The sequence below is a fragment of the Mya arenaria genome, chromosome 9 (genome assembly GCF_026914265.1).
Source record: "Mya arenaria isolate MELC-2E11 chromosome 9, ASM2691426v1".
NCBI lineage: Eukaryota > Metazoa > Mollusca > Bivalvia > Myida > Myidae > Mya > Mya arenaria.
The window spans coordinates 49,907,503-49,921,633 of NC_069130.1; the positions used below are offsets into that span (position 1 = coordinate 49,907,503).

At 35.0% G+C, this 14,131-nt stretch overlaps 1 long non-coding RNA gene and 1 other non-coding gene across 2 annotated transcripts; both read left to right on the top strand.

Annotated features, from left to right (window-relative positions):
* Positions 1-267: 267 nt before the first annotated feature.
* On the top strand, positions 268-9,966 carry LOC128203693 (uncharacterized). Its single transcript, XR_008256010.1, has 4 exons — positions 268-383; positions 4,585-4,743; positions 4,985-5,172; positions 6,158-9,966. It is a non-coding gene; the product is annotated as an uncharacterized LOC128203693 (long non-coding RNA).
* A 3,714-nt stretch (positions 9,967-13,680) lies between these two features.
* Trnat-agu (transfer RNA threonine (anticodon AGU)) lies at positions 13,681-13,754 on the top strand. The gene has a single exon. It is a non-coding gene; the product is annotated as a tRNA-Thr (tRNA).
* Positions 13,755-14,131: the final 377 nt, after the last annotated feature.

Consider the following 14,131-nt stretch of genomic DNA (forward strand, 5'->3'; position numbering starts at 1 on the left):
TTAACAAAGATAGCAGTGTAAAAAAGTTTATATCTTCGACTTCAAAGAACTTCATTAATGCTAATTCTTGACCAAATTTTAGTTGCCTTTAACCTTGAAAATAATCGGTTAAATGGCAAGATGTTTGTAATCAAGCTTAACGACAGCGTTTTTGTGCGTAAAAATTAAATACAGTATGGATTTTGATAAACGACAGTGTGGATTTAGGCAGGTGCGTGTTTACACAATTACGTCATTGATATCTGTGTAAAACACATGAGTACACCACAGCGAACAAAACTGCTGGTTTGTAAAACCTTGGAAGAGGCTTTAAGGAAAATCCAGGAGCTGGAAATGCAAGATAATTTGTGCCTGACTCTAGTACGAAGAATTTTGGGAAGACGGTATTAAATATTTCCATAATTTTATGCATTATTTAACTATTGATGCTTGCAAATCATTTTTTTCAGCAAAGCACACAGTGATTTGGTGGGAATGAGCTGAATTTTGACCTTTACAAAATTTAATGACATTTAACCTAAACTAACCTAAACAAGTTAAACAAATGACAATTGGCTTTATAATGGTAGTCCTAGTTGGGCCTCATGTTCTACAGCACTGTAGTTTATCAAATGACCATATATCTTTATACTGGTAGTCATAGCTGGGGGACACCTTCTAAAGCACTGTAGTTTATCAAATCACCATATATCTTTACACAGGTGGTAATAGCTTTGGGACACGTTCTAAAGCACTGTAGTTTATCAAATGACCATATATCTTTTAACAGGTAGTCATAGCTCGGGGACACGTTCTAAATCACTGTAGTTTATCAAATGACCATATATCTTTATACAGGTAGTCATAGCTCGGGGACACGTTCTAAAGCACTGTAGTTTATCAAATGACCATATATCTTTATACTGGTAGTAATAGTATTGGGACACATTCTAAAGCACTGTAGTTTATCAAATGACCATATATCTTTATATAGGAAGTCATAGCTCGAGGACACGTTCTAAAGCACTGTAGTTTATCAAATGATCATATATCGTTATACTGGTAGTAATAGCTTTGGGACACGTTCTAAAGCACTGTAGTTTATCAAATGACAATATATCTTTATACTGGTGATCATAGGTGGGGGACACATTCTAAAGCACTGTAGATTATCAAATGACCATATATCTTTATACTGGTAGTAATAGCTTTGGGATACGTTCTAAAGCACTGTAGTTTATCAAATGACCATATATCTTTATACTGGTAGTCATAGCTGGGGGACACGTTCTAAAGCACTGTAGTTTATCAAATGACCATATATCTTTATACAGGTATTCATAGCTGTGGGACACGTTCTAAAGCACTGTAGTTTATCAAATGACCATATATCTTTATACTAGTAGTCATAGCTGGGGGACACGTTCTAAAGCACTGTAGTTTATCAAATGACCATATATCTTTATACAGGTAGTAATAGCTTTGGGACACGTTCTAAAGCACTGTAGTTTATCAAATGACCATATATCTTTCAACAGGTAGTCATAGCTCGGGACACGTTCTAAAGCACTGTAGATTATCAAATGACCATATATCTTTATACTGGTAGTAATAGCTTTGGGATACGTTCTAAAGCACTGTAGTTTATCAAATGACCATATATCTTTATACTGGTAGTCATAGCTGGGGGACACGTTCTAAAGCACTGTAGTTTATCAAATGACCATATATCTTTATACAGGTATTCATAGCTGTGGGACACGTTCTAAAGCACTGTAGTTTATCAAATGACCATATATCTTTATACTAGTAGTCATAGCTGGGGGACACGTTCTAAAGCACTGTAGTTTATCAAATGACCATATATCTTTATACAGGTAGTAATAGCTTTGGGACACGTTCTAAAGCACTGTAGTTTATCAAATGACCATATATCTTTCAACAGGTAGTCATAGCTGGGGGACACGTTCTAAAGCACTGTAGTTTATAAAATGACCATATATCTTTATACAGGTAGTCATAGCTCGGGACACGTTCTAAAGCACTGTAGTTTATCAAATGACCATATATCTTTATACTGGTAGTAATAGCATTTGGACACGTTCTAAAGCACTGTAGTTTATCAAATGACCATATATCTTTATACTGGTGATCATAGGTCGGGGACTAATTCTAAAGCACTGTAGATTATCAAATGACCATATATCTTTATACTGGTAGTAATAGTTTTGGGACACGTTCTAAAGCACTGTAGTTTATTAAATGACCATATATCTTTATACTGGTAGTCATAGCTGGGGGACACGTTCTAAAGCACTGTAGTTTATCAAATGACCATATATCTTTATACAGGTAGTCATAGCTGGGGGACACGTTCTAAAGCACTGTAGTTTATCAAATGACAATATATCTTTATACTGGTAGTCATAGCTGGGGGACACGTTCTAAAGCACTGTAGTTAATCAAATGACCATATATCTTTATACTGGTAGTAAAAGCTTTGGGACACGTTCTAAAGCACTGTAGTTTATCAAATCACCATATATCTTTATATAGGTAGTCATAGCTCGAGGACACGTTCTAAAGCACTGTAGTTTATCAAATGACCATATATCTCTATACTGGTGGTCATAGCTGGGGGACATGTTCTAAAGCACTGTAGTTTATCAAATGACCATATATCTCTATACAGGTGATCATAGCTGGGGGACACATTCTAAAGCACTGTAGTTTATCAAATGATCATATATCGTTATACTGGTAGTAATAGCTTTGGGACACGTTCTAAAGCACTGTAGTTTATCAAATGACATATCTTTATACTGGTGATCATAGGTGGGGGACACATTCTGAAGCACTGTAGATTATCAAATGACCATATATCTTTATACTGGTAGTAATAGCTTTGGGACACGTTCTAAAGCACTGTAGTTTATCAAATGACCATATATCTTTATACTGGTAGTCATAGCTGGGGGACACGTTCTAAAGCACTGTAGTTTATCAAATGACCATATATCTTTATACAGGTAGTCATAGCTGGGGGACATGTTCTAAAGCACTGTAGTTTATCAAATGACCATATATCTTTATACTGGTAGTCATAGCTCGGGAACACGTTCTAAAGCACTGTAGTTTATCAAATGACCATATATCTTTATACTGGTAGTAAAAGTTTTGGGACACGTTCTAAAGCACTGTAGTTTATCAAATCACCATATATCTTTATACGGGTAGACATAGCTGGAGGACACGTTCAAAAGCACTGTAGTTTATCAAATGACCATATATCTTTATACGGGTAGTCATAGCTGGAGGACACGTTCAAAAGCACTGTAGTTTATCAAATGACCATATATCTTTATACGGGTAGACATAGCTGGAGGACACCTTCAAAAGCACTGTAGTTTATCAAATCACCATATATCTTTATACGGGTAGTCATAGCTGGGGGACACGTTCTAAAGCACTGTAGTTTATCAAGTGACCATATATCTTTATACTGGTAGTCATAGCTTTGGGACACGTTCTAAAGCACTGAAGTTTATCAAATGACCATATATCTTTATACAGGTAGTCATAGCTGGGGGACACGTTCTAAAGCACTGTAGTTTATCAAATCACCATATATCTTTATACTGGTAGTCATAGCTGGGGGACACGTTCTAAAGCACTGTAGTTTATCAAATGACCATATATCGTTATACTGGTAGTCATAGCTGGGGGACACGTTCTAAAGCACTGTAGTTTATCAAATGACCATATATCTCTATGCTGGTGGTCATAGCTGGGGGACATGTTCTAAAGCACTGTAGTTTATCAAATGGCCATATATCTTTATACTGGTAGTCATAGCTTTGGGACACGTTCGTAAGCACTGTAGTTTATCAAATGACTATATATCTTTATACAGGTAGTCATAGCTGGGGGACACGTTCTAAAGCACTGTAGTTTATCAAATGACCATATATCTCTATGCTGGTGGTCATAGGTGGGGGACACGTTCTAAAGCACTGTAGTTTATCAAATGGCCATATATCTTTATACTGGTAGTCATAGCTTTGGGACACGTTCTAAAGCACTGTAGTTTATCAAATGACCATATATCTTTATACAGGTAGTCATAGCTGGGGGACACGTTCTAAAGCACTGTAGTTTATCAAATGACCATATATATCTTTATACTGGTAGTCATAGCTGGGGTACACGTTCTAAAGCACTGTAGTTTATCAAATGACCATATATCTTTATACAGGTAGTCATAGCTGGGGGACACGTTCTAAAGCACTGTAGTTTATCAAATGACCATATATCTCTATACTAGTTATCATATAGCTTTGGGACACGTTCTAAAGCACTGTAGTTTAACAGATGACTGTATATACTCCGGTACATATCTATACCTAACACTGGTTTATATGGCAGGAAGTATATTGTCTTCAGCTGTGTTCTTATTCCACTGACCATACACATTTATATTAGAGATTTTGACTGGACTTTACCTTAAAAGCTCTGTTTTTTTATTAAATTCTCTTACCATATAACTCTATAAAGGTGACTTTCTCATGCACTGTAGGTCAATTGACAGATGTTCATTTTTTTTAGATTTGGCCTAAAAAGACCTGTAGCAGTTAACAAGCTATTAGATGCACAATAGCACAAAATGACCACCACCACTATCACCCTAAAGTGTGTGCTTGGTGTCTGTCTACACGTGCTTGCTTCTGGAATGTTGAAGAACAAACTGTGTTGAAACGCCAACTGGTAAGACTGTGCTTTGTGTTTGTAATTTTGTATGATAAGACATTTATTGTTTCCGCCAGGCCTAAAGGAAATGTCCATGAACAAGTACAGGTCTATACACAAGTACAGGATTGAAATATAAACAACGATTTAAAGAGTATTGAGTTGATGAGTGAGAACAAAAATGATATACCCATGTACATTTACATGTTCAATAAATAGTGCATCTCATACTCTGAATAATAATTCATTTTGCTATTAGGAGTTGGTCATGGACCTTTGCCGCCCTTCATCCAGAGCCTTCCACAGAGATGGCAGATATATCGCTGCCTGGACCAACAGTTGACCATGCCGTTGAGTCCATGATATCAGTAGCAGCCATGAAAACATCTACAGAATTACATCTGCGGCCGTGGCTATTAATGGATACATTCTGCACCACTTCCATGTGTAAGAATAGAACTTTCCAAGTCCTCAGCATAAGCATTTCTGTATTTAAAACGAAAAATAATTAAAAAAAAATAAATATAGTTTTAAATAATTATATACAGGCAAAGTAAATTATATAATTTGTTTCATGAATGTGTTGTTTTTTTAATTGCTGTTAAAGCAACAGTGTGCACCAGATGATCAAATTGCAAGTTTATTAAGTTTAGCAGTTATTTCATATTTTTCCGTTCAAAAAGATTACTGGGTATGTCTACCTAGTAGAATTAATTTCTTATGCGTGATTGGCTAGTCGATGTTATCACATGGTATAACCAAGTTAGGTGTATAGCTTTAATATACCACTTGATTGAAGTAAGCCTACGTAGCACAGTTGATACAACACTGGACTTCAATTTCGGTGACACATTTTTTTTTACATGTTTGTACTTTTTTTACAATTATGACATAAAAGCGTAACACATTCTATTAAATAATTGTCCTGAGATATGTTACAGAAAAAAAACTTTTTTAGTTCCAATCTGGTGTACAGTCCCTTTAAGGCCTTATACCGTACTTGTAGACTTATTGTTTATGATAGTCTGTTTAATCATTTTATTGTATATGGGCAACATTTTATGTAACATCACTTTATGTAAAAAGTAAGCCTACGTAGCACAGTTGATACAACACTGGACTTCAATTTTGGTGACACATTTTTTTTTACATGTTTGTACTTTTTTTACAATTATGACATAAAAGCGTAACACATTCTGTTAAATAATTGTCCTGAGATATGTTACAGAAAAAAAACTTTTTTAGTGCCAGTCTGGTGTACAGTCCCTTTAAGGCCTTATACCGTACTTGTAGACTTATTGTTTATGATAGTCTGTTTAATCATTTTATTGTATATGGGCAACATTTTATGTAACATCACTTTATGTAATTTTTTTTATAAAAAGTCACTGTGAATATAAACAGTTTTCAAATATGTACATTAAAATTGCAGGCTGTCAGTTTGAAACGTCTCTACTCTGACAGAAGGAAGGGAATGAATACCCAGGATTGTTCCTCAGGAAAATCTCTTCAACAGGCTGTTGTCAGTTTGCATGCTCTTTGGATGGAATTACCCTACCTTGGCTTGCAGAGAATCTGTGATATAAAAGACCTCTTTTGTGCTGCATTGTGTCATTGATTTATTGTATTTTATATGTATTATGCCACTATTGTAAAAACAAATGGGCATATGTTTTAGCGTATGTTTTCAAACAGACACATTTATATTTCAAACAGACACATTTATATTTTTGAATAATTTGAAAATACATTTTGTAGGTTGACTTCAATCCATAAAACATTAATGGTAGGTTATATTTGACCAGAACATGACAAGTATTGTTTTCGGAGTTTTTTGGTCGAAGGTGAAGGTAATGGCTAACAGTGGTTATTCTGCACAATGAACCTTGAATTCTTTGACCTAGGACCATTAATATTTAGTGATTGATATATCAGTCCAACTCATATGTGAAAGGGACATGATGAAATTGAGCAAGAGCTTATTAGCATTGCAAATTATTATTTGTTCATTTTTAGCTCGACTATTCGAAGAATAGGTGGGCTATACTATCATTAACAATTCTGCGTTAAAGTTTTCATTTTATGTAATAAAATCAAGAGTTTTTATCCAATGGTAATCAAACTTGGTCAGACTATTTGTCGGCATGTTATCTTGAAGATGTATGAATATGGGTCATCCCTGGTCAAATTCTAGGTCACTAGGTCACATCTTAGAGAAAATATTTCCATGTCATAAATTCAACATTTTTTTTCATATCTTTATGAAACTTGGTCAGAATATTTGTCTGCATACTATCTTGAAAGTTTTTTAATATGGGTCATCCCGGGTCAAATTCTAGGTCACTAGGTCAAATCTTAGGAAAATCATTCCACATCATAAATTGAACAATTTTTGTCAAATCTTTATGAAACTTGGTCAGAATATTTGTCTGCATAATATCTTAAAAGTTCTATAATATGGGTCATCCCCGGTCAAAACCTAGGTCACAAGGTCAAATTTTAGAAGAAAGAATCCCAGTCATAAAAATTCATTAATTTTAGTCAAATCTTTTTTAAACTTGGTCAGAATATTTGTCTACATGTTGTCTTAATCATTTGTGAATATAGGTCACCTCAGATCAAAAACTAGGTCACTAGGTCAAATCTTAGGAAATACTTTCCTGATGTCAAATCCATGCTTACCAAAGCTATCCATATCAGTTAATAACTAAATTCAATTGTTATTTTATAAACACACATCCCAATCATGAATTTCAGATCTAACCATATTTTTCAAAAATTTAAATTTTAATTAACTTTAAAAATATTTGTGTACATGAAATCTTAGATGATAAAGTGTGTCATCTAGGGTCAAAAACTAGGTCTCTGGGACAGATCTTTTTGGAAAAGCTGATGTATTTATAAAATGTTCGTTTTTCCTCACACAAATGGAATAGTTTCTGTTGATCAGGTTATTTGTATGAATGATATCTCCGATAAATATAAATATGGGTCTTTTTGGTTAAAAATACTAGGTCATTAGCTCAAATCCTAGGTTTGCAAAATTGCATTGTCAAATAAAAAATCAAGCTTTATGCGGCGTTGCCGCGTTGGCGTCTTGTTATTTTTTTATTTTGACAGGCACATTTTTATAATCTTAACCAAATCAAACCTTGTTTTGTCACATTGTGATTCGTATTCACTTTTTTTATTTGATTGTTTTATTGCTTTTTACAGGCACATCACACTATTATTGTATTTACGTCCAATTCCAAGAGGCGTAGTAGAGCGCACTGTTTTACGACAGCTCTTGTTAACCTGTAAAGTGAAACCTGGTTATAAAAATGACATGACTGTGTCATTGTGTTGGCAGGCCAGGAGGAGGGCAGCATCAAATACATCTACAAACTTAGTATACAAAGTATTATAGAATTGCTTTCGGGGCCCATAGGATCAAGGTCACTAAAACAAAAAAATATTGAAACTTAATCGCACAACAAAGGCTTAATTAATTAGGTTTGTCTGTCAATCATTGAAAACTTGTTGGTTTTTTGCATTGCAGCATTTCATGCTTAATTTTTATTTTGTCTCTTTATTGCATATTACCTTTATCATTATTGTATTCATTTCTAAGACAAAGCAGCATATAGTTGAGGGCACTGCCCCATGACAGCTCTTGTATATCCTAAAAAGAATACAATAGTGATATACCCTGATATAGGTAGTTTTGGTACATTATCACGGTTTTAATTTTAGCTTTACTGGCCAAAGATCAGAATATCTGATGTGATGGTAATGTGTACGTAGTATGTGCTTCCTAGCGCCTGTAAACAATTGCTTGTGAACACCATACAGTCTTTAGTTATGATTGTATCTCAATAAAACAGTATTTAGATATCCAATAGAGCTCGGTTCCTTTCGAAAACCAGTCAGATCTGCCCATGCATGCCTAGATTATAGGCCTTGAACGTCTGTGCGACTGTAAACAATTGCTTGTGAACATGGTACAGTCTTCAGTTTTAATTGTATATAGATGAAACTTGTACAGTATTAAGATATCAATTAGAGCTTGGTTCCTTTTGAAAACCAGATCTGCCCATGCATACCTAGATTATGGGCCTCAAAAGTAAAAAAAAATGCAATTTTTAGCCAAGTCTACATGAGCGAAGTCTATTTTTAGACAAGTTTACATGTAAAGTCACAAATTCATGTGAAAAATTGTTCAAATTAGGCCCCTGGGGTCATTATTGGCCACGCCACTGGGTTCACCGGTTTGGTATACTAAATTGGGAAATGTTTGAAAATCTTTATGTCTGAAACAACTATGCAGACCCTTGTTATTTTGAATAAGGATTATTTTATTGGTCTGCTACCATGGTTGTTCAAATTATGCCCCTAGGGTCAAAACTGGCACTGCCCCCAGGGGTCACAAGTTTTTTAAGAAATATTTTCAAAATCTTCTTGTTTCAAACCACAAGGCTCATATCTTTGATATTTGTTGTGGAGCATTATATGTAGACCGTCTAGCAAAACAGTTGAAATTATGTGCCCTGGGCCGGGGCCACCATCCATTTTGTCCTTTTAAAGTTACAAAAATGAAAATTTGACCAATAGTACAGTTTTGTAGCAAATTTTATTCTCCTCAGATGACCTTTACTTGGCACATATTAGAATACTAGTAGTTCATGCAACTAATCTGCTTACAACACTTTCTGTTCTCAGATGTTAAATGTGCAACGTTTTAAGCTAACTCAAACACAAAACGTGAACAATATGTTTGTTGGCTATTACTCATACATACATGCTCTGGATCAAAAATAACCACATGAGCCATGCCACTAGAGCATAGGCACTCATGGGCCTCTTGTTTTTTTTAGAAAAAAAGCACACTGACCAACCCTATTTATTTTAGAAGTTAGCTGAAACTAAGAACTTTTTTTACCTTACTTTTATATTAGATTGTGTATTGCTAAGATTTTTGCTTAAAGCTCCATTTAAGGTAACTGTTCATCTCAAATGTAACAGCTTTTGCCTTCAAACTTTTAAAATTTCATTGAACCAGTGGGTTCATCATGATGCACATCTGTAAATGTTTCTCCCTAATATGGGCTTTTATGTATGCAAACAGAACATTGAACAATTGGCTTTCTGTGTAAAGTAAACCCTGTCCAGAACATTTGTCAAATTGCTGTGTCAGCACTTGTTTGAATGGATTTATTTTATTTTCATATTATGATTTCAAATAAAATATTTAAAAATGTTGATTTCTTGTATGAAGTGATTACTATAATCCTTATAAGGTCAACAGGAAGCTTGAAAAAGTATCTGTTACATGTATTAAGGCATGATTAAAATCATTTTTCCATTTTGCAAAAAGCAGATGGTTAATTTATACCACCTTCAGGTAGTCATGATGAACTCTTCAAAGATATCCCAGGTAAAGGTAGTCACGATAAACTCTTTCAAGTTATCCCAGGTATGCATGGTCACCTCTTAAAAGATATCCCAGGTATTCATGATCACCTCTTCAAAGATATCCCAGTTATTCATGATCACCTCTTCAAAGATATCCCAGTTATTCATGATCACCTCTTCAAAGATATCTATCCCAGGTAGTCATTATCACCTCTTCAAAGATATCTATCCCAGATAGTCATGATCACCTCTTCACAAAGATATCCCAGGCAGTCATGATCAACTCTTCAAAGATATCTCAGGTATTCATGATCACCTCTTTAAAGATATCCTAGGTAGTCATGATCAACTCTTTAAAAATATCCCAGATATTCATGATCATCACCTCTTCAAAAATATCTCAGGTATTCATGATCACCTCTTCAAAGATATCCTAGGTAGTCATGATCAACTCTTTAAAAATATCCCAGATATTCATGATCACCTCTTCAAAGATATCCCAGGTAGTCATGATCACCTCTTCAAAGATATCCCAGGTAGTCATGATCAACTATTAAAAGATATCCCAGATATTCATGATCACCTCTAAAAGATATCCCAGGTAGTCATGATCCCCTCTTCACAGATATCCCAGGTAGTCATGATCAACTCTTAAAAAATATCCCAGATATTCATGATCCCCTCTTCAAAGATATCCCAGGTAGTACGGTAATGATCAACTCTTAAAAGATAACCCAGGTAGTCATGATCAACTCTTTAAAGATTTCCCTTTGTAACCATGCAGTTGTTGCAAGCATACTTTAAAGCCCTGGTGAAGGGGAGATCAATGCAAACTGAACATGGATGGTTTGTGTGGAAATGAGCCCACTTTTTTGGTAGAAAGTTCTATGTGATTAGTTAAACAACAGGTCAAATTGCAGATGATGTTAGCAAAATGATGCATGAAGTTAAATGACAGGCCATAGCTGTCAGACTTGAAAGGAAATTCACTTGGTGGTTTAAGCGTGAACAAAAGCCAAGATCAATCAATGCTTCAGACCCTTGATCTATGTATTCCAGGGTGATTTGCAAACGAAAGTGTATAATAGTTACTGTGTACTTTCAGGAGAATTAATTTGTGGCACAGTTCACATAAGTTCCGCTTATGTTGATTTTTCCATGCAGATAAGTAACCATACTTGTATGAAAAATTATTTCTCAATTTCACCAAGCATAGAAAACTACCAACAATGGAAGTGTTTTTTGTCACAGACTCAATCATGTCATCTAAAATCCACACAATTCTTTCATATTTTTTCAATCTTCTCTTCAACTTTGGCCCATTTCAGATGAACTTTTTTCAAAGCACAGTAAAAAAGACCTTTATCATATAGTTTCTTGTAATTCCTCAGGTGAATCCAAATCCGTTTAACTAGTAGTTGCTTCACATAATCCAACCTATTTTTGTATATCTTCTTAATCCAATGTTCTTGTAACTCCTCAGGTGAATCCAATTGTTGAGCTAGTAGTTTTCTTCACATAAACCTATTCTTGTAGATCACTTTCTTAATCCAATGTGACCTTTTTTCTCTAATTCCATGTCTTCATTAAACCAAAAGTTACCTATTTCTTAACACATCCAGTGAAGACTTTCTTTTAAGTCTTTACTGATTCTAACCACATTTCTTACACTTGTATAGATCCTGAGTTTTATCTGTAGACTTCAAATCAAACAACTTTTTTTTCATAGTTTTCCAAACATAACATGACCTCTTTGCTCCTCAAGTGTATCCAGGTGAACATCCAATTTCAAGTCATGATTCCAGGTGATCAGTTGACAAACTGCATTGCTTAAGATTTAGAACTTCACATCAGCTGTCACCGCCATAACTACTCATATGAAGCATTGAAGGCTGGGGCGTAGCCAGCATTATGCACTTACGCATGTGTGTAACATCAATTTGAAAAATGAAAAAATAAATATGGCAAAAAATGGCATCAAATTCAAGGGCTAAGCTAAATATTGATATCAGAATAAAGGGAAGATCAGCTATAGTAAGCATTTTTTCTCTGTGTTGGATAGCTTACTGAGCCTAAATCAATCACTTGGTTACTACAAGGTCGGCGGCCCGAACCTATAAATCCCTCCAAATACACATCAGTGCCCAACATGTTAGTTCTATATTTCATTTTTTTTCCTTGGGGAGCCCCCCTACAGCTACAGGGATATTCCTCCTTCAACACCATCCCCCTTTCGTGCGTAACATTCAGTAAAGCCTGACTACGCATCTGGAAGGCATATACCAAGTAAACTGAATGCAGTACTTAAAAGTGACTCGCTTTTGTTTTTGGACCAAATATTAGTTTTCCCGGTAATGCATCTGAAAAAAACTATTTTTATCATTTTTTTATGTTATGAATAATGCAGAAAAAAATCCAGTGCATAAAAATTTATTTTGGTTTTTGTGGGGTTCAAACCCACGCCAGGAAAAACCAAGTGAACAGTAAAAAAAACAGCCGGCTAGTCAACACAGCCACCGGGACTTTAACAAAAATGGTGGATATGTTGGCCCCTTATGGAAACATTCATTATATCACATGATACATTGTCAATCAACCAATCAAACAACACATCAGCCGTAATTAATTTTGAATACACGTTTGAAATTGTGGTCTTCAATATTATTTTGCTAAAGGGTTCCAGCTTTTGCTATTTTTGTTTTAACACTCTTTTCCTTATGATTTAACACTTAACAAATTACGTGTCCCCGAGCTATTACTACCAGTATAAAGATATATGGTCATTTGATAAACTACAGTGCTTTAGAACGTGTCCCAAAGCTATTACTACCAGTATAAAGATATATGGCCATTTGATAAACTACAGTGCTTTAGAACTTGTTCCCCAGCTATGATCACCAGTATAGAGATATATGGTCATTTGATAAACTACAGTGCTTTAGAACGTGTCCCCGAGCTATTACTACCAGTATAAAGATATATGGTCATTTGATAAACTACAGTGCTTTAGAATGTGTCCCCCAGCTATGATCACCAGTATAAAGATATATGGTCATTTGATAAACTACAGTGCTTTAGAATGTGTCCCCGAGCTATGACTACCTGTATAAAGATATATGGTCATTTGATAAACTACAGTGCTTTAGAACGTGTCCCCCAGCTATGATCACCTGTATAAAGATATATGGTCATTTGATAAACTACAGTGCTTTAGAACGTGTCCCCCAGCTATGACCACCAGTATAAAGACATATGGTCATTTGATAAACTACAGTGCTTTAGAACGTGTCCCCCAGCTATGACCACCAGTATAAAGATATATGGTCAACTGTTAAACTACAGTGCTTTAGAACGTGTCCCCCAGCTATGACCACCAGCATAGAGATATATGGTCATTTGATAAACTACAGTGCTTTTGAACGTGTTCCAAAGCAATGATTGCTACAGTCATATGATTTACAGTCAAAATACTTCAAAACGTAATGGATGTCTTAAATTTCAGTGTCAAAGTTGGATGCTTTTCATGATGAACATTGTAGTGTGTGTGGGTAAGAACCAGCCGCCCGGTTAGCTCAGTTGGTTAGAGCGCCGTGCTAGTGTTCCGGCGGTCGTGGGTTCGAGCCCCACACCGGGCGCACTTTTCCTCCCAGGTTTACTTTAACATAAATAAAGGATTGATAGGTATTAAAATTAAAGGCATGGACCTTTGTTTACACCTTCTAAAATACTAGGCACAATAATGCGATTATAGGGAACTTTCGCCTATTCAAAAACCGTTAAAGACTCAGAAGCAGCTGTTTATATGGAGTACTAAAATACTAAATTATACTGTATTAGCTAAATCTAAATCAAAGATAAAGTACAGTGTAGATCTTCCTTTATTTCTTAATTGTTTGATTTACCCAAATTATTTCATAAAATAATCATGGGAAAATGTGGCAACTACTTACATTATTATTTTATATAAACACAATCAAAATTGAGTTCATTTTGACAAGAGAAATTTATGATA